At 47.2% G+C, this 20,058-nt stretch overlaps 1 non-coding gene and 1 pseudogene across 1 annotated transcript; both read left to right on the forward strand.

Annotated features, from left to right (window-relative positions):
* Nucleotides 1–1,412: 1,412 nt before the first annotated feature.
* LOC138673334 (small nucleolar RNA U3) lies at nt 1,413–1,630 on the forward strand. The gene has a single exon (XR_011319971.1). It is a non-coding gene; the product is annotated as a small nucleolar RNA U3 (small nucleolar RNA).
* Nucleotides 1,631–9,327: 7,697 nt separating this feature from the next.
* On the forward strand, nt 9,328–9,530 carry LOC138673355 (small nucleolar RNA U3; annotated as a pseudogene).
* Nucleotides 9,531–20,058: the final 10,528 nt, after the last annotated feature.

The raw sequence follows: 20,058 nt of genomic DNA on the forward strand, positions 1-20,058 counted from the left end.
GCAGACAGTATCACACAGGATAGGATTAGATACACGGCTTAGCAGTCAGTATCACACAGGATAGGATTAGATACACGGCTCAGCAGACAGTATCACACAGGATAGGATTAGATACACGGTTCACCAGACAGTATCACACAGGAGAGGATTAGATACACGGCTCAGCAGACAGTATCACACAGGATAGGATTAGATACACAGGTCAGCAGACTGTATCACACAGGAGAGGATTAGATACACGGCTCAGCAGACAGTATCACACAGGATAGAATTAGATACACAGCTCAGCATACAGTATCACACAGGATAGAATTAGATACACAGCTCAGCAGACAGTATCACACAGGATAGGATTAGATACACAGGTCAGCAGACTGTATCACACAGGATAGGATTAGATACACGGCTCAGCAGACAGTATCACACAGGAGAGGATTAGATACACAGGTCAGCAGACAGTATCACACAGGAGAGGATTAGATACACGGCTCAGCATACAGTATCACACAGGAGAGGATTAGATACACGGCTCACCAGACAGTATCACACAGGATAGAATTAGATACACAGCTCAGCAGACAGTATCACACAGAATAGGATTAGATACACAGGTCAGCAGACAGTATCACACAGGAGAGGATTAGATACACGGCTCAGCAGACAGTATCACACAGGAGAGGATTAGATACACAGGTCAGCAGACAGTATCACACAGGATAGGATTAGATACACGGCTCAGCAGACAGTACTGACTGTTGATCACTTCAGGTTCCAGCAGTTGGATACGATTTCACCGATCAATAGTGGATACTAGAACAGCCAGATAGGAGCCTGTGCGGACACATCTGCCTGGCCATGCCCTGACAATCCTCCATGCTGAAGCTGCGGCTCACTATGGGGTCCGGGCAGGGGGCTTTCTTGCTCTTGGATCTCTTAGTTCTGTCGCTGCCTGAAGACAAGGACTGTGCAGAATAATACGGGTGACACAGGAATAAATGATGACCAGGAGGCGTTTGTGTCACCGACCCTGACCAATATCCCCTGACCGATGTCCTATGTGCCATGCAGAGCAGGAAATGTGGGCGGGGGAAGGGCGGCATGTGCAGGCAGTCACCTGATCAGTGCAGGGGAATGGGCGGAGCTACAGAGGGGGCGTTGTCTCCCACTGAGTGCTTGAGTTCACTTATGCTAATTTAGGTAAGAGAGCAGATGCATTATGGGTGTGATGGTTTCCAGCTCGTACACAAGTATAGAAGCTTCTAGTTACTCTGCAGTCAGGTCTCTGATCCCCCACAATGTATCACAATGTATCACGTCTCACAGGGTCATCATGTGTCACCTCGTGTGATGTCTCCCTAATGTTACACGCAGGGTCCTATCCCCCGGAGGGGCATCACGGCCAGGAAGAGGTTAAGACTATACTTTCAGGGATCATTTCTATAGTGTGTAACTTGAGAAATGTGCTCTAAAGTGTCCAAACTTCCCAACCACGAGGAGGAGCTGTAGTGATCTCTCCTGAGCGTGAAGTGAGCTCTCAGTTCTGCTTCATTGCAGGGGCTGATTGCTGGTGATGATCGTTCTCCTTCTCTGTTACAGGGAGGGCGGAGGGGGAGATCACAAACTGAGTGGTTGGGTCATATTTTTTTTAAAGTAATAAAAATAGATTAAAGATTTCTGTATTATTGGTTATGTTCTTTTAAGGATTGTTGATCACTAAATATCAGCTTTCTGTTTACTGTATTAAAGTAGTATCCATTTTATGTTTATTTTAGTATCTACTTTATTGAATACCTTTTATAGGATCCCCCAACTAACCTATCCATTACAGTAAACGGCTGCCCACTCTCCCTAGTCCCACAAGCTCGCTGTCTCGGGGTAATCCTTGACACTGATTATTATTATTATTATTTATTTATATAGCACCATTGATTCCATGGTGCTGTACATGAGAAGGGGTTACATACAAGTTACAGATATCACATACAGTAAACAAAACTAACAATGACGGACTGATACAGAAGGGCGAGGACCCTGCCCTTGCGGGCTTACAATCTGCAGGATTATGGGGAAGGAGACAGTAGGTTGAGGGTTGCAGGAGCTGTTGGTGAGGCGGTAGCTCCGCTGTTGGTGAGGCGGTAGCTTCGATAGTGAGGAGGCAGCGGGGTCAGTGCAGGCTGTAGGCTTTCCTGAAGAGATGAGTTTTCAGGTTCCGTCTGAAGGATCCGACTGTGGTTGATAGTCGGACGTGTTGGGGCAGAGAGTTCCAGAGGATGGGGGATATTTGGGAGAAGTCTTGGAGGCGATTGGATGAGGAGCGAATAAGTGTGGAGGAGAGAAGGAGGTCTTGGGAGGACCGGAGATCACGTGAGGGAAAATATCGAGAGATTAGTTCAGAGATATATGGAGGAGACAGGTTGTGGATGCCTTTGTAGGTCAGTATTAGCAATTTGAACTGGATACGCTGAGGGAATGGGAGCCAGTGAAGAGATTTGCAGAGGGGGGAAGCGGAAGAGTAGCGAGGAGAGAGATGGATTAGTCGGGAAGCAGAGTTAAGGATGGACTGGAGAGGTGCAAGGTGTTAGCAGGGAGGCCACAGAAAAGGATGTTGCAGTAGTCAAGGCGGGAAATGATGAGGGCGTACACAAGCATTTTAGTAGATTGGGGGTTCAGGAAAGGACGGATCCTGGAGATATTTTTGAGCTGGAGGCGACAGGAGGTGGAAAGAGCTTGGATGTGTGGTTTGAAGGACAGGGCAGAGTCGAAGGTTACTCCGAGGCAGCGGACTTCGGGTACAGGGGAAAGCATGATGTCATTGACTGCGATAGATAGGTCAGGTAAGGAAGATTTGTGGGATGGAGGAAAGATGATGAGTTCAGATTTGTCCACATTGAGTTTGAGGAAGCGAGAGGAGAAGAAGGAGGATATGGCTGATAGGCACTCTGGGATTCTGGACAGCAGAGCGGTGACGTCTGGGCCAGAGAGGTAGATCTGAGTGTCATCAGCATAGAGGTGGTACTGGAATCCATGTGACTTTATGAGTTGTCCCAAGCCAAGTGTATAGATTGAGAAGAGTAGGGGTCCTAGAACAGAGCCTTGGGGGACTCCAACAGAGAGAGGGTGGGATGAGGAGGTAGTATGGGAGTGGGAGACGCTGAATGTGCGGTTGGAAAGGTACGAGGCGATCCAGGATAGGGCGAGGTCTTTGATGCCAAAGGAGGAGAGCATCTGCAGCAGGAGGCAGTAGTCAACTGTGTCGAAAGCAGAGGACAGGTCTAGAAGGAGGAGTACAGAGTATTGTCCAGTAGCTTTGGCGGTAAGTAGGTCGTTAGTGATTTTGGTCAGGGCAGTCTCAGTTGAGTGATGGGGGCTGATCTCTCCTTCAAACCGCATATCCAAGCCCTTTCCACTTCCTGCCGACTTCAACTGAAAAATATTTCACGGATCCGTACATTCCTAAACCAAGAATCTGCAAAAACCCTAGTCCATGCCCTCATCATCTCCCGCCTTGACTACTGTAACCTCCTGCTCTGTGGCCTCCCTTCTAACACTCTCGCACCCCTCCAATCTATTCTAAACTCTGCTGCCCGACTAATCCACCTGTCCCCCCGCTATTCCCCGACCTCTCCCCTCTGTCAATCCCTTCACTGGCTCCCCATTACCCAGAGACTCCAGTACAAAAGCCTAACCATGATATACAAAGCCATCCACAACCTGTCTCCTCCATACATCTGTGACCTCGTCTCCCGGTACTTTCCTGCACGCAACCTCCGATCCTCACAAGATCTCCTTCTCTACTCCCCTCTTATCTCCTCTTCCCACAATCGCATATTAGATTTCTCTCGCACATCCCCCCTACTCTGGAACCCTCTACCACAACACATCAGACTCTCGCCTACCATCGAAACCTTCAAAAAGACCCTGAAGACCTACCTCTTCCGACAAGCCTACAACCTGCAGAAACCACCGATCGACTAAACCGCTGCACGACGAGCTCTACCCTCATCTACTGTATTCTCACCCATCCCTTGTAGATTGTGAGCCCTCACGGGCAGGGTCCTCTCTCCTCCTGTACCAGTTATGACTTGTATTGTTCAAGATTATTGTACCTGTTTTTATTATGTGTACCCCTCCTCACATGTAAAGCACCATGGAATAAATGGCGCTATAATAATAAATAATAATAATAGGATACATTTTACTGAATATTAACTTTCTTTTTTTATTAACGATGTTAAGGACCAGAATAATAAAATCTTTACAAAATATGATTTTAAAGTTGCCCAATAAACGGTTATGTATGGGGTATTATGTCACGACTCCACCGTTGCTCCGGTTTGTAGTAGAGTGTCCAATCATCTTCTGGTAATATGAGAAATTATGATTGCAGTGGTCATCATTTTACTCTGGATTGCGTCCTTGGATTTAGGATTAAGGCTGGAGTCACACTACAGCGAGATACGGCCGAGTCTCGCTGGTTAAAAGCAAGCTCTGGCATCGGCACCCTGGAGCGGAGCGTGCAGCTCCATGTATTGCTATGCGGCCGCACGCTCCGCTCTGGAGTGTCGGTGCCAGAGCTTGTTTATAACCAGCGAGACTAGGCTGTATCTTGCTGTGTGTGATCCCGGCCTAAGTCCTGGTGTCAAAAGGCCTGAGGGCATTCCATTTAGGCCAGAGACTAGATGTCCATCTGAAGAACAATGGCTTCTAATCACCTCCACATGGAATGTGTGTCAAAGAGAAGACATTCAGTTCTGGAGCAATAGCTGATACTGCCAGCACCACAGGGGCTGTGTCCTCCAAGAGGTTGGAGACACAATGGCCACCTACTATGTAGATTCTCTATTCTATTAAAAGAATGGAGGACTGCACACCCCGGGAACTTGTGCGACCACGTTTTACAGCTGATGGTCAATTCCTTTGATGTAAGTGTTAGGCTACGTTCACATTAGCGTTGCGCGCCGGTGCGATGCAACGCACGACGCACATCAAACGCGCGCAAAACGCGCGCAAAAACGCTGCGTTTTGCGACGCGTGCGTCGTTTTTTGACGAAAATCGGACGCACGAAAAATGCAACTTGTTGCATTTTCTTGCGTCCGACGCTAGCGTCGGAAACGACGCACGTGTCGAAAAACGCAACCAAAAAAACGCACGCGTCCCCTATGTTAAACATAGGGGCGCGTCGCCGCTGCGTCGCCGACGCAACAGCGACGCACATTAGCGGAACGCTAATGTGAACGTAGCCTTAGCTGTTATACAGAGTTCATAGCTCCATTTGAATGTTCATTGCTCTTAAGGTACCGTCACACTCAGCGACGCTGCAGCGGTATAGACAACGAGCCGATCGCTGGAGCGTCGCTGTTTAGGTCGCTGTAGAGACGTCAAACACAGCAACTCCAGAATGATGCAGGAGCGATCCAGTGATGTAACGGCGACTCACTTATCGTTCTCGCTGGTTGTTAGCTCCATGTAAAACATTGCTGGCATCGTTGCTTTTGATGTCAAACATGACGATACACGCCGACCTGACGACCAAATACAGTTCTGGCCTTCTAGCTCCGACCAGCGATGGCACAACGGGATCCAGATCGCTGCTGCGTGTCAAACACAACGAGATCGCTATCCAGGACGCTGCAACGTCACGGATTGTTGTCGTTCTCGTTGTAAAGTTGCTGAGTGTGACGGTACCTTTATGCTACTTTCACACATCAGGCTTTTTGTTTCAGGGTAAATCCGGCTAATTTTTAAAAAAACGGATCCGACATAAATTGCAAGAAACTGATGCGCCGGATCCATTTTTTAGTATACAGAAAGGATGGCGGGCACCACAAAACATGAGTAAGTCAGGGATCAACCATATGCATATGAGAAAGACTATAAAGAGAAACTAAGAAAAAGGATATGCATAACACTTGGATCGACCATCAAAAGATTACAACTTTATTCATACAAAAAGGCACATCAAAACAAGACATACATTTAAAAGCATTTAAAAATGGTAAAAACAGCACATGGCTAGTAAGCTACATGCAACGCCCCAGACAATTGGAAACAAATGTAATTTAGCACTGAACAATGTGACAAATATTTTGAGAAGGTACATGCGTATGAATTAAAACACGTACACTAATATATACTCATATACCACCAACTTATACCCTACAGGCATCAAACAGCATTGAGGAAAAAGATATAATGTATACAAAATTTAGGCTCAGAGTAATCCGTTTTTTAGCTGGATCCGGTCTTTTTTAATGTGCATGGATTTTTTTGGACTTCCTGGTTCCGGGGACGAGAACGAGAGAGAGGGAGAGGGGGAGAGAGAGAGAGAGAGAGAGAGGGAGACATAGAGGGAGAGGGGGAGAGACCAGAACGGAAAATCTCCTTGATTTGCATGGAAAATGCTGTGAAAACCGGATCCGGACGCCGGATCAATGTTTCACACCTTTGTTTCATGTGTTTTGGGCCGATTCCGTCACTGTGCGTTTTTTTCCGCCGGACAAAAAAAGTTGCAGTGGACGTTTTCTCCGTCCGCAGGAAACGACTATTTGAATGGATCCGGAAAAAAAAGGGTGAAACGTCTGACCAACAGGCACAATCCGGCGCTAATACACCTCTATGGGAAAAAAACTGAGAAAGCATGGCGCCATTTTACTGAGCAGATCGGGCACGAAAACAGCGGCTGTCTCATTAGAGCACTGAGAACAAGTCAGGAGCCGGGCATTACTAGTACAACATCCTGTCCTCGCTGCCGCTGCTCTCTCCGCCATTGCCCCGGTGGCTGAACTTGGACTGTTTCGAGCTTAGCAGTCAAATCATCATGGCTGCTCTTCTCTGACAGTTTCCTTTTCTTTCCCCTATTCTGTCCAGTGTCACGATTTCAAGACTTCAAAAAATAAAAACAGAAAAGTAGTATTCCCTTCTTAGAAAGCATCTTTCCCCCTCCAATGCTAGCACTTGTGAGCCCTGAAATGTAGGAGGAGGCGCTGGGTTTCAGGCATTTTGTGGCAAAAGCAATCATGATAACTCACCTTATTATTTACTAATGTCCTCATACCAGGTGCTACCACTGTGGTGCCCGTGAGTTGGGGAGGGCCGATGAAGCTTGCTAAGGGGTCCCCTCCCCCGTCATCACAATTTCAATGGTGTCCCCATCCCCAGGACAAAGATACCATGGAATAGAATGGCGGATCAGGCAGCCAAAAGCAACCGGATGATCAATTCTTATGGTTTGCAAGTGAAAACCGGTTGTCATCTATCTCAGGCTAAGTTCGTTTTTTCATGCCACTTTCCAGCTGTGTTTTAGGCCGGGATCACACATGCGAGAAATACGTCCGAGTCTCGCATGGTAATGCCCGGCCCTGCCGCCTGCACTCTGGAGCGGAGCATGTGGCCGCATAGCAATACATGGAGCAGCACGCTCCGCTCCTGAGTGTCGGGTGCAGGTCCGGGGATTACCACGCGAGACTCGGACGTACTTCTCGCATGTGTGATCCCGGCCTTACAGCACCAGCAAAGTCTATGGGATTTCAGAAATCTCCTGCACACAGCTTGTTTCTTTGTCATCAGTAAGTTGTGGTTTGCTGCGTTTTTTTCGACATGGAGCATGTCACTTCTTTCAGTGTTTTGTTACCTTTTTTCACCCATTGACATGAATGGGTGGTGAAAAAAAGCTGAAAATCCGTAGCAAAAATGCCTTTATCAGGTTTTGCTTTGTTTTTTTTTTTGTGCCAAAACCTGATTCTATAGAATAGGACTTTTTTGCACTAAACTTTATCAGCATGCACAAGAGACAAATGTAGCATGCCAAAAACACAGCATAAAATGCACAAAAAAGCACAGCGAAAAACGCAAGAAAAACCAAGCAAAACCTGCTTTTTTTCTGCAGCTTCTTTCCTGCTAAGAGATCAGGTTTTACTGCAGGAAAAAAAGCACTGAAAAAACGCCCAGTGTGAACTGACCCTAAACGATTGGTGATAACTCACTGATCGGTGGATGTCCAACCCCTGTGACCCACTCCAGTTGGCGGACGGGGAACCTCTACCAACGTTAGAGTGGAGTCACAGTGCTCTCAACTGGCGCTACATTCATTCTCAATGGGACTGCTGAACCCTGCACTCAGCATTTTTCGGCAGCCCCATTGGGAATCATTGAAGCTGTGGTCAGGCATACGTACTGACGCTCCAATCTAAACTGGGTGAAAGGTCCACATTCTGTTGGTCACTTCAGGTTCCAGCAGTTGTATTCCACCGATCAATAGTGGATACTAGAACAGCCAGATAGGAGCCTGAGCGGACACATCTGCCTGGCCATGCCCTGACAATCCTCCATGCTGAAGCTGCGGCTCACTATGGGGGTCCGGGCAGGGGGCTTTCTTGCTGTTGGATCTCTGAGTTCAGTCGCTGCCTGAAGACAAGGACTGTGCAGAATAAGGCTACGTTCACATTTGCGTTGTGCGCCGCTGCGTCGGCGACACAACGCAAATAAAAACGCACCAAAACGCACGCAAAAACGCTGCGTTTTGCGACGCATGCGTTGTTTTTTGCCGAAATTTCGACGCAAAAAAAATGCAACTTGTTGCGTTTTCTTTGCCCGACGCTTGCAGCAAAAAAACCGCATGCGTCGCACAACGCAGCACAACGCATGTCCATGCGTCCCCCATGTTAAATATAGGGGCGCATGACGCATGCGTCGCCGCTGCGTTTCCCGACGCTGCGTCGGGAAACGCTAATGTGAACGTAGCCTAATACGGGTAACACAGGAATAAATGACCAGGAGGCGTTTGTGTCACCGGCCCTGACTGATGTCCCCTGACCGGCTCTGACCGATGTCGTTCCCTGACCGGCCCTGACCGATGTCCCCTGACCGATGTCCCCTGACTGGCCCTGACCGATGTCCACTGACTGGCCCTGACCGATGTCCCCTGACCGATGTCCCCTGACCGACCCTGTACCTCCGTCCTATGTGCCATGCAGAGTAGCGGAAAGTAGAAAATGTGGGCGGGGGAAGGGCTTCATGTGCAGGCAGTCACCTGACCAGTGCAGGGGAATGGGCCGAGCTACAGAGGGGAGCTTGTCTCCCACTGGCTGCTTGAGTTCACTTATGCTAATTTAGGTAAGAGAGCAGATGCATTATGGGTGTGATGGTTTCCAGCTCGTACACAAGTATAGAAGCTTCTAGTTACTCTGCAGTCAGGTCTCTGATCCCCCACAATGTATCACAATGTATCACGTCTCACAGGGTCATCATGTGTCACCTCGTGTGATGTCTCCCTAATGTTACACGCAGGGTCCTATCCCCCGGAGGGGCATCACGGCCAGGAAGAGGTTAAGACTATACTTTCAGGGATCATTTCTATAGTGTGTAACTTGAGAAATGTGCTCTAAAGTGTCCAAACTTCCCAACCACGAGGAGGAGCTGTAGTGATCTCTCCTGAGCGTGAAGTGAGCTCTCAGTTCTGCTTCATTGCAGGAGCTGATTGCTGGTGATGATTAGGGTTGAGCGAAACGGGTCGAACATTTTCAAAAGTCGCCGACTTTTGGCTAAGTCGGGGTTTCATGAAACCCGATCCGACCCCTGTGCGTGGTCGGCCATGCGGTACGCGACTTTCGCGCCAAAGTCGCGTTTCAATGACGCGAAAAGCGCCATTTCTCAGCCAATGAAGGTAAACGCAGAGTGTGGGCAGCGTGATGACATAGGTCCTGGTCCCCACCATCTTAGAGAAGGGCATTGCAGTGATTGGCTTGCTGTCTGCGACGTCACAGGGGCTATAAAGAGGCGTTCCCGCCGACCGCCATCTTACTGCTGCTGATCTGAGCTTAGGGAGAGGTTGCTGCCGCTTTGTCAGAAGCAGGGATAGCGTTAGGCAGGGTCCATTAACCACAAAACCGCTTGTGCTGCAGCGATTTGCACTGTCCAACACCACCCTCGGTGTGCAGGGACAGTGGAAGTTTTTTTTTTTCCCCTCAGCGCTGTAGCTCATTGGGCTGCCCTAGAAGGCTCCCTGATAGCTGCATTGCTGTGTGTACGCCGCTGTGCAAACCAACTGCTTTTTTCAAAGCACAAATCCTCTTGTTCCTTCCTTTCTGCACAGCTATCTTTTTTGTTTGTCCACACTTTTTATTTCATTTGTGCATCAGTCCACTCCTTATTGCTGCCTGCCATACCTGGCTGAGATTACTGCAGGCAGGGAGATAGTAGCTGCCTGCCATACCTGGCTGAGATTACTGCAGGCAGGGAGATAGTAATTGTAGGACATTCCCTGTTTTTTTTTTTTTTTTTTTTTGGTGGGAGATTAAGATTGGCAATTTGGCATTTCTGCTAGAGTGCCATCCCTGTGTGTGCCATCTCTCTCACATAGTGGGCCATAGAAAGCCTTTTCATTTTTCTGTATTTTTTTTTGTGGGGTGTATAAATTCTCCCTGATAAAAATACAGTGGGAGATTAATATTGGCCTTTGGGCTTGTGTGCCAGTCCTGAGTGTGCCATCTCTCTCACAAATAGTGGGCCATAGAAAGCCTATTTTATTTTTTTTGGGGTTTTATAAATTCTCCCTGAAAAAAGGGAGATTAATATTGGCCTCTGGGCTTGTGTGCCAGTTGTGAGCGTGCCATCTGTGCCAGTCCTGAGCGTGCCATCTCTCTCACAAATAGTGGGCCATAGAAAGCCTATTTAATTTTTTTTTTGGTTTTATAAATTCTCCCAGAAAAAAAGGGAGATTAATATTGGCCTCTGGGCTTCTGTGCCAGTCCTGAGCGTGCCATCTGTGCCAGTCCTGAGCGTCCCATCTCTCTCACAAATAGTGGGCCATAGAAAGCCTATTTTTTTTTTGGGGGGGGTTTTAGAAATTCTCCCTGGAAAAAAAAAGGGAGATTAATATTGCCCTTTGGGCTTGTGTGCCAGTACTAAGCGTTCCATCTCTCTCTCTCTCTCTTAGTCAGTGGGCCATAGAACGCCTATTTTTGGTTTTATTTGTTTTCTAAATTCTCCCTGCAAAAAATCATTTTATTTTATTTGGTTTCTAAATTCTTCCTGATAAAATCATATTTTTTTTATTATTTTTTTTTCTAAAGTCTCCCTGAAAAAAAAAAAAAAAAAAAAAAAAACAGTGGGAGATTAATATTGGCCTTTCTGCTTGTGTGCCAGTCTTGACTCCTGGGTGCGTCATCTCTCAGTCAGTGGGCCATAGAACGCCTATTTTTGGTTTTATTTGTTTTCTAAATTCTCCCTGAAAAAATCATTTTATTTTATTTGGTTTCTAAATTCTTCCTGATAAAATCATATTTTTTTTATTATTTTTTTTTCTAAAGTCTCCCTGAAAAAAAAAAAAAAAAACAACCAAAAAAAACAGTGGGAGATTAATATTGGCCTTTCTGCTTGTGTGCCAGTCTTGACTCCTGGGTGTGCCATCTCTCTCTCTCTCTCTCTCTCTCTCTCTCTCTCTCTCTCTCTCCAATTGTGGTCCATAGAAAGCCTATATTTTTTTTCCTTGATTTGGGTTCCAAAATCTACCAGAGAAAATAACTACATCAATCATTGGTAGAAAAATATTGGCCTCTGGGCTTGTGTGCCACTTCTGATTCCTGTGTGCGTCATCTCTCAGTCAGTGGGCCATAGAACGCCTATTTTTGTTTTTATTTGTTTTATAAATTCTCCCTGAAAAAATCATTTTATTTTATTTGGTTTCTAAATTCTTCCTGATAAAATCATATTTTTTTTATTATTTTTTTTTCTAAAGTCTCCCTGAAAAAAAAAAAAAAAAAACAGTGGGAGATTAATATTGGCCTTTCTGCTTGTGTGCCAGTCTTGACTCCTGGGTGCGTCATCTCTCAGTCAGTGGGCCATAGAACGCCTATTTTTGTTTTTATTTGTTTTGTAAATTCTCCCTGAAAAAATCATTTTATTTTATTTGGTTTCTAAATTCTTCCTGATAAAATCATATTTTTTTTATTATTTTTTTTTCTAAAGTCTCCCTGAAAAAAAAAAAAAAAAAAAAAAAAACAGTGGGAGATTAATATTGGCCTTTCTGCTTGTGTGCCAGTCTTGACTCCTGGGTGCGTCATCTCTCAGTCAGTGGGCCATAGAACGCCTATTTTTGGTTTTATTTGTTTTCTAAATTCTCCCTGAAAAAATCATTTTATTTTATTTGGTTTCTAAATTCTTCCTGATAAAATCATATTTTTTTTATTATTTTTTTTTCTAAAGTCTCCCTGAAAAAAAAAAAAAAAAACAACCAAAAAAAACAGTGGGAGATTAATATTGGCCTTTCTGCTTGTGTGCCAGTCTTGACTCCTGGGTGTGCCATCTCTCTCTCTCTCTCTCTCTCTCTCTCTCTCTCTCTCTCCAATTGTGGTCCATAGAAAGCCTATATTTTTTTTCCTTGATTTGGGTTCCAAAATCTACCAGAGAAAATAACTACATCAATCATTGGTAGAAAAATATTGGCCTCTGGGCTTGTGTGCCACTCCTGATTCCTGTGTGCGTCATCTCTCAGTCAGTGGGCCATAGAACGCCTATTTTTGTTTTTATTTGTTTTATAAATTCTCCCTGAAAAAATCATTTTATTTTATTTGGTTTCTAAATTCTTCCTGATAAAATCATATTTTTTTTATTATTTTTTTTTCTAAAGTCTCCCTGACAAAAAAAAAAAAAAAAAAAAAAACAGTGGGAGATTAATATTGGCCTTTCTGCTTGTGTGCCAGTCTTGACTCCTGGGTGTGCCATCTCTCTCTCTCTCTCTCTCTCTCTCTCTCTCTCTCTCTCCAATTGTGGTCCATAGAAAGCCTATATTTTTTTTCCTTGATTTGGGTTCCAAAATCTACCAGAGAAAATAACTCCATCAATCATTGGTAGAAAAATATTGGCCTCTGGGCTTGTGTGCCACTCCTGATTCCTGTGTGCGTCATCTCTCACTCAGTGGCCCATAGAAAGCATATAGTTTGTTACATTTGTTTTCTAAATTCTCCCTGCAAAAATCAAATTTCTTTTTTTTTTGGGGGGGTTTCTAAAGTGTTCCTGAAAAAAATAAAAATAAAAAACAAATAATAGTGTGACATTAATATTAACATTTGTGCTTCAGTGACAGTCCTGCGTGTGGGGCATCTCTCTAATTTGCAGCCACCAAAAAAAGAGTGTGTAACATTGTGCCTGATTTTCGCGGTGGTCTCACCAACCTGTAAAGGGGTAGCTAAATCATACTGAAGTTATAGCTCACCGTGTAAGTTGTGTGACTGCAACAAATAACGTTAGTTTGGTTACGTTTTTAAAACAATGAGGAAGTCTAGTGGAAGAGGTCGTGGCCGGGGGCGTTCATTGTCAGCTGGTAATGAGGGTAGTGGTAGTGGTGGAGCATCAGGTGGTCGTGGGGAAAAAAATATTGCACCTAAGTCTGGAGCTGTGGAGCCAGGTTCGTCGTCCGGCTACACAAGGCCTCGAACGCTCCCTTTTCTGGGATTAGGAAAACCGCTTTTAAAGCCGGAGCAGCAAGAGCAAGTTTTGGCTTATCTTGCTGACTCAGCCTCTAGCTCTTTTGCCTCCTCTCGTGAAACTGGTAAAAGTAAAAGCAGCGCGTCGTTAGTGGATGTTCACGGTCAGGGACAAGTCACTTCCTTGTCCTCTTCAGCAAAAACAACAACAGAGAAGAATGCAGCAGGCGACACAACGGGTTACTCCATGGAGCTCTTTACACATACCGTCCCTGGCTTAGAAAGTGAAGCAGTTAACAGTCCATGCCCATTACAAATTGAATCTGACATGGAGTGCAGTGACGCACAGCCACAGCCAGACTACTATGCTGGTCCTTTGACTCAGACCACAACATTGCCCTCGCAGGGTGCTGATCAAGAATCAGACCCTGATGAGACTATGTTGCCCCATCACGAACGCTATACCACCGAACGACACGGTGACACAGACGAAGTTGCGCAGGAGGTACAAGAAGAGTTATTAGATGACCCAGTTCTTGACCCCGATTGGCAGCCATTGGGGGAACAGGGTGCAGGCGGCAGCAGTTCTGAAGCAGAGGAGGAGGAGGGGCCGCAGCAGGCATCAACATCGCCACAGGTTCCATCTGCCGGGCCCGTATCTTGCCCAAAACGCGTGGCAAAGCCAAAACCTGTTGGAGGACAGCGTGGCCATCCGGTTAAAGCTCAGTCTGCAATGCCTGAAAAGGTATCCGATGCTAGAAAGAGTGCAGTCTGGCATTTTTTTAAACAACATCCAATTGATCAGCGCAAAGTCATCTGTCAAAAATGTTCTACTTCCTTAAGCAGAGGTCAGAATCTGAAAAGTCTCAATACTAGTTGCATGCATAGACATTTAACCACCATGCATTTGAAAGCTTGGACTAACTACCAAACGTCCCTTAAGGTTGTTGCACCCTCGGCCAATGAAGCTAGTCATCAACGCAACATCCCTTCCGGCAGTGTAGGACCACCATTTAGCGCACCACCTGCTGTATCTGTGCAGGTATCTTTGCCAGGCCAAAGCAGTCAGGGTCAGGGAATCACCAGTTTCGTAGTAGGAAACACTGCATCTAGGGCACCGGCGGCAACAATACCATCTCCCACCGTCTCTCAGTCTGCCATGTCCACCGGCACCCCCGCTAGTTCCACGATCTCCATCTCTCCAGTCCAGCTCACCCTACATGAGACTATGGTTAGAAAAAGGAAGTACTTAGCCTCGCATCCGCGTACACAGGGTTTGAACGCCCACATAGCTAGACTAATCTCGTTAGAGATGATGCCCTACCGGTTAGTTGAAAGCGAAGCTTTCAAAGACCTGATGGACTACGCTGTACCACGCTACGAGCTACCCAGTCGACACTTTTTTTCCAGAAAAGCCATCCCAGCCCTCCACCAGCATGTTAAAGAGCGCATCGTCCATGCACTCAGGCAATCTGTGAGCACAAAGGTGCACCTGACAACAGATGCATGGACCAGTAGGCATGGCCAGGGACGTTACGTGTCCATCACGGCACACTGGGTAAATGTGGTGGATTCAGGGTCCACAGGGGACAGCAAGTTTGGGACAGTTCTGCCTAGCCCACGGTCTAGTAAACAGTTGTCTGTAGCCGTTCGCACCCCCTCCTCCTCCTCCTCCTCCTCGTCCTCCTGCAGAAGCAAGAGCTCGTCCACAGACCGCAGTCGCACAAACACTCCATCCGCACCTGCCACTGTTGCACACCAGGTCTCCCATTATGGGGCAGCTACTGGCATACGTCAGCAGGCTGTATTGGCTATGAAGTGTTTGGGCGACAATAGACACACCGCGGAAGTTCTGTCCGAGTTCTTGCAGCAAGAAACGCAGTCGTGGCTGGGCACTGTAGATCTTGAGGCAGGCAAGGTAGTGAGTGATAACGGAAGGAATTTCATGGCTGCCATCTCCCTTTCCCAACTGAAACACATTCCTTGCCTGGCTCACACCTTAAACCTGGTGGTGCAGTGCTTCCTGAAAAGTTATCCGGGGTTATCCGACCTGCTCCTCAAAGTGCGTGGACTTTGCGCACATATCCGCCGTTCGCCTGTACACTCCAGCCGTATGCAGACCTATCAGCGTTCTTTGAACCTTCCCCAGCATCGCCTAATCATAGACGTTGCAACAAGGTGGAACTCAACACTGCACATGCTTCAGAGACTGTGCGAACAGAGGCGGGCTGTTATGTTTTTGTGGGAGGATACACATACACGGGCAGGCAGTAGGATGGCAGACATGGAGTTGTCAGGTGTGCAGTGGTCGAAGATTCAAGACATGTGTCAAGTCCTTCAGTGTTTTGAGGAATGCACACGGCTGGTTAGTGCAGACAACGCCATAATAAGCATGAGCATCCCCCTAATGCGTCTGCTGATGCAAAGTTTGACGCACATAAAGGATCAGGCGTCTGCACCAGAGGAAGAGGAAAGCCTTGATGACAGTCAGCGATTGTCTGGTCAGGGCAGTGTACATGACGAGGTACCGGGCGAAGAGGAGGTGGAGGATGAGGAGGATGATGGGGATGAGTATATTTTTAATGAGGAAGCTTTCCCGGGGGCACGGGAAATTGGTGGCGTGGCAAGGCCGGGTTCTGGTTTTTTGAGGGACACAAGTGACGTAGATTTGCCTGCAACTGCCCCTCAACCAAGCACAACCGCAGATTTGACAACGGGAACTTTGGCCCACATGGCGGATTATGCCTTGCGTATCCTCAAAAGGGACACACGCATTACAAAAATGATGAACGATGACGATTACTGGTTGGCCTGCCTCCTTGATCCTCGCTATAAAGGCAAATTGCAAAATATTATGCCACATGAGAACTTGGAACTAATATTAGCAACAAAACAATCAACTCTTGTTGACCGTTTGCTTCTGGCATTCCCTGCACACAGCGCCCGTGATCGTTCTCACACGAGCTCCAGGGGCCAGCAGACCAGAGGTGTTAGAGGGGCAGAAATCAGAAGTGGCGTTGGCCAGAGGGGTTTTCTGACCAGGTTGTGGAGTGATTTTTCTAGGACCGCAGACAGGACAGGTACTGCAGCATCAATTCAAAGTGACAGGAGACAACATTTGTCCAGTATGGTTACAAACTATTTTTCATCCCTTATCGACGTTCTCCCTCAACCGTCATTCCCATTTGATTACTGGGCATCCAAATTAGACACCTGGCCAGAATTGGCAGAATATGCATTGCAGGAGCTTGCTTGCCCGGCAGCTAGTGTCCTATCAGAAAGAGTATTCAGTGCTGCAGGTTCAATACTAACAGAAAAAAGGACTCGTCTGTCTACCCAAAATGTAGATGATCTAACCTTCATTAAAATGAACCACAACTGGATTTCAAAATCTTTTGCCCCACCCTGCCCGGCTGACACCTAGCTTTCCTATGAAAAGGTCTTGCCTGTGGACTATTCTGAATGACTTTTCCAATCTCGTAATTTTCTTCACCTGATTGTCCAGCATACGACATGTTTCCACCTCACGAAATGGCCAAACTCCCCACACGGGGTCGTGCTATCGCCACTTTGCGCTTGGACCCTTGAGAGTGCTGTTTGTCTGAAGAGGTGGGTGAGCCCGCTTTTGGTCGACGGCACTGCCACTGGGTCCCTCATAGTACAATAAAGTGTCTCTGGCGGTGGTGGTGCGCACCCAACGTCAGACTCACCGTTGTAATATGAGGGGCCCTGTGCCTGTACCGCCGGCCACAAGCCAGTTCCCCCCCCCCCCAGCTCAAACAGTGCTCTACCACTAGCAAAATTATCTCTCACAGCTTCACCAATGTGTAGTCTAGGCGCTGACATCCTTCAATGACTGGCACTGACAATACCATTGTTTTGACATTTTTGTTATGTTAGGCCTTCGAAGCCTGTCTGCGGTCACTCCTTCCACTAGACTTCCACTGACCAGACCACTGCTGCCCGTGTACCCCTGGAACCAATTTAAAATTGCCTACAGCCATGTGTGATTATTTTAGGCCGTCGATGCCTGTCTGCGGTCACTCCTTCCACTAGGCCTCCACTGACCACACCACTGCTGCCCGTGTAACCCTGGAACCAATTTAAAATTGCCTACAGCCAGCCCAATTTTTTTATTTTAGGCCTTCGATGCCTGTCTGCGGTACATTCTTTCAACTACTACTACACTGACCAGGGCACTGCTGCCCAAGTACCCCTGGAACCAATTTAAAATTGCCTACAGCCATGTGTTAATATTTTAGGCCTTCGATGCCTGTCTGCGGTCACTCCTTCCACTAGGCCTCCACTGACCACACCACTGCTGCCCGTGTAACCCTGGAACCAATTTAAAATTGCCTACAGCCATGTGTTATTATTTTAGGCCTTCGATGCCTGTCTGCGGTCACTCCTTCCACTAGGCCTCCACTGACCACACCACTGCTGCCCGTGTAACCCTGGAACCAATTTAAAATTGCCTACAGCCAGCCCAATTTTTTTATTTTAGGCCTTCGATGCCTGTCTGCGGTACATTCTTTCAACTACTACTACACTGACCAGGGCACTGCTGCCCAAGTACCCCTGGAACCAATTTAAAATTGCCTACAGCCATGTGTTAATATTTTAGGCCTTCGATGCCTGTCTGCGGTCACTCCTTCCACTAGGCCTCCACTGACCACACCACTGCTGCCCGTGTAACCCTGGAACCAATTTAAAATTGCCTACAGCCATGTGTGATTATTTTAGGCCGTCGATGCCTGTCTGCGGTCACTCCTTCCACTAGGCCTCCACTGACCACACCACTGCTGCCCGTGTAACCCTGGAACCAATTTAAAATTGCCTACAGCCATGTGTTATTATTTTAGGCCTTCGATGCCTGTCTGCGGTCACTCCTTCCACTAGGCCTCCACTGACCACACCACTGCTGCCCGTGTAACCCTGGAACCAATTTAAAATTGCCTACAGCCAGCCCAATTTTTTTATTTTAGGCCTTCGATGCCTGTCTGCGGTACATTCTTTCAACTACTACTACACTGACCAGGGCACTGCTGCCCAAGTACCCCTGGAACCAATTTAAAATTGCCTACAGCCATGTGTTAATATTTTAGGCCTTCGATGCCTGTCTGCGGTCACTCCTTCCACTAGGCCTCCACTGACCACACCACTGCTGCCCGTGTACCCCTGGAACCAATTTAAAATTGCCTACAGCCATGTGTGATTATTTTAGGCCGTCGATGCCTGTCTGCGGTCACTCCTTCCACTAGGCCTCCACTGACCACACCACTGCTGCCCGTGTAACCCTGGAACCAATTTAAAATTGCCTACAGCCATGTGTTATTATTTTAGGCCTTCGATGCCTGTCTGCGGTCACTCCTTCCACTAGGCCTCCACTGACCACACCACTGCTGCCCGTGTAACCCTGGAACCAATTTAAAATTGCCTACAGCCAGCCCAATTTTTTTATTTTAGGCCTTCGATGCCTGTCTGCGGTACATTCTTTCAACTACTACTACACTGACCAGGGCACTGCTGCCCAAGTACCCCTGGAACCAATTTAAAATTGCCTACAGCCATGTGTTAATATTTTAGGCCTTCGATGCCTGTCTGCGGTCACTCCTTCCACTAGGCCTCCACTGACCACACCACTGCTGCCCGTGTAACCCTGGAACCAATTTAAAATTGCCTACAGCCATGTGTTATTATTTTAGGCCTTCGATGCCTGTCTGCGGTCACTCCTTCCACTAGGCCTCCACTGACCACACCACTGCTGCCCGTGTAACCCTGGAACCAATTTAAAATTGCCTACAGCCAGCCCAATTTTTTTATTTTAGGCCTTCGATGCCTGTCTGCGGTACATTCTTTCAACTACTACTACACTGACCAGGGCACTGCTGCCCAAGTACCCCTGGAACCAATTTAAAATTGCCTACAGCCATGTGTTAATATTTTAGGCCTTCGATGCCTGTCTGCGGTCACTCCTTCCACTAGGCCTCCACTGACCACACCACTGCTGCCCGTGTAACCCTGGAACCAATTTAAAATTGCCTACAGCCATGTGTGATTATTTTAGGCCGTCGATGCCTGTCTGCGGTCACTCCTTCCACTAGGCCTCCACTGACCACACCACTGCTGCCCGTGTAACCCTGGAACCAATTTAAAATTGCCTACAGCCATGTGTTATTATTTTAGGCCTTCGATGCCTGTCTGCGGTCACTCCTTCCACTAGGCCTCCACTGACCACACCACTGCTGCCCGTGTAACCCTGGAACCAATTTAAAATTGCCTACAGCCAGCCCAATTTTTTTATTTTAGGCCTTCGATGCCTGTCTGCGGTACATTCTTTCAACTACTACTACACTGACCAGGGCACTGCTGCCCAAGTACCCCTGGAACCAATTTAAAATTGCCTACAGCCATGTGTTAATATTTTAGGCCTTCGATGCCTGTCTGCGGTCACTCCTTCCACTAGGCCTCCACTGACCACACCACTGCTGCCCGTGTACCCCTGGAACCAATTTAAAATTGCCTACAGCCATGTGTGATTATTTTAGGCCGTCGATGCCTGTCTGCGGTCACTCCTTCCACTAGGCCTCCACTGACCACACCACTGCTGCCCGTGTAACCCTGGAACCAATTTAA

The sequence above is a fragment of the Ranitomeya imitator genome, chromosome 3 (assembly GCF_032444005.1).
Source record: "Ranitomeya imitator isolate aRanImi1 chromosome 3, aRanImi1.pri, whole genome shotgun sequence".
Classification (NCBI taxonomy): Eukaryota; Metazoa; Chordata; class Amphibia; order Anura; family Dendrobatidae; genus Ranitomeya; species Ranitomeya imitator.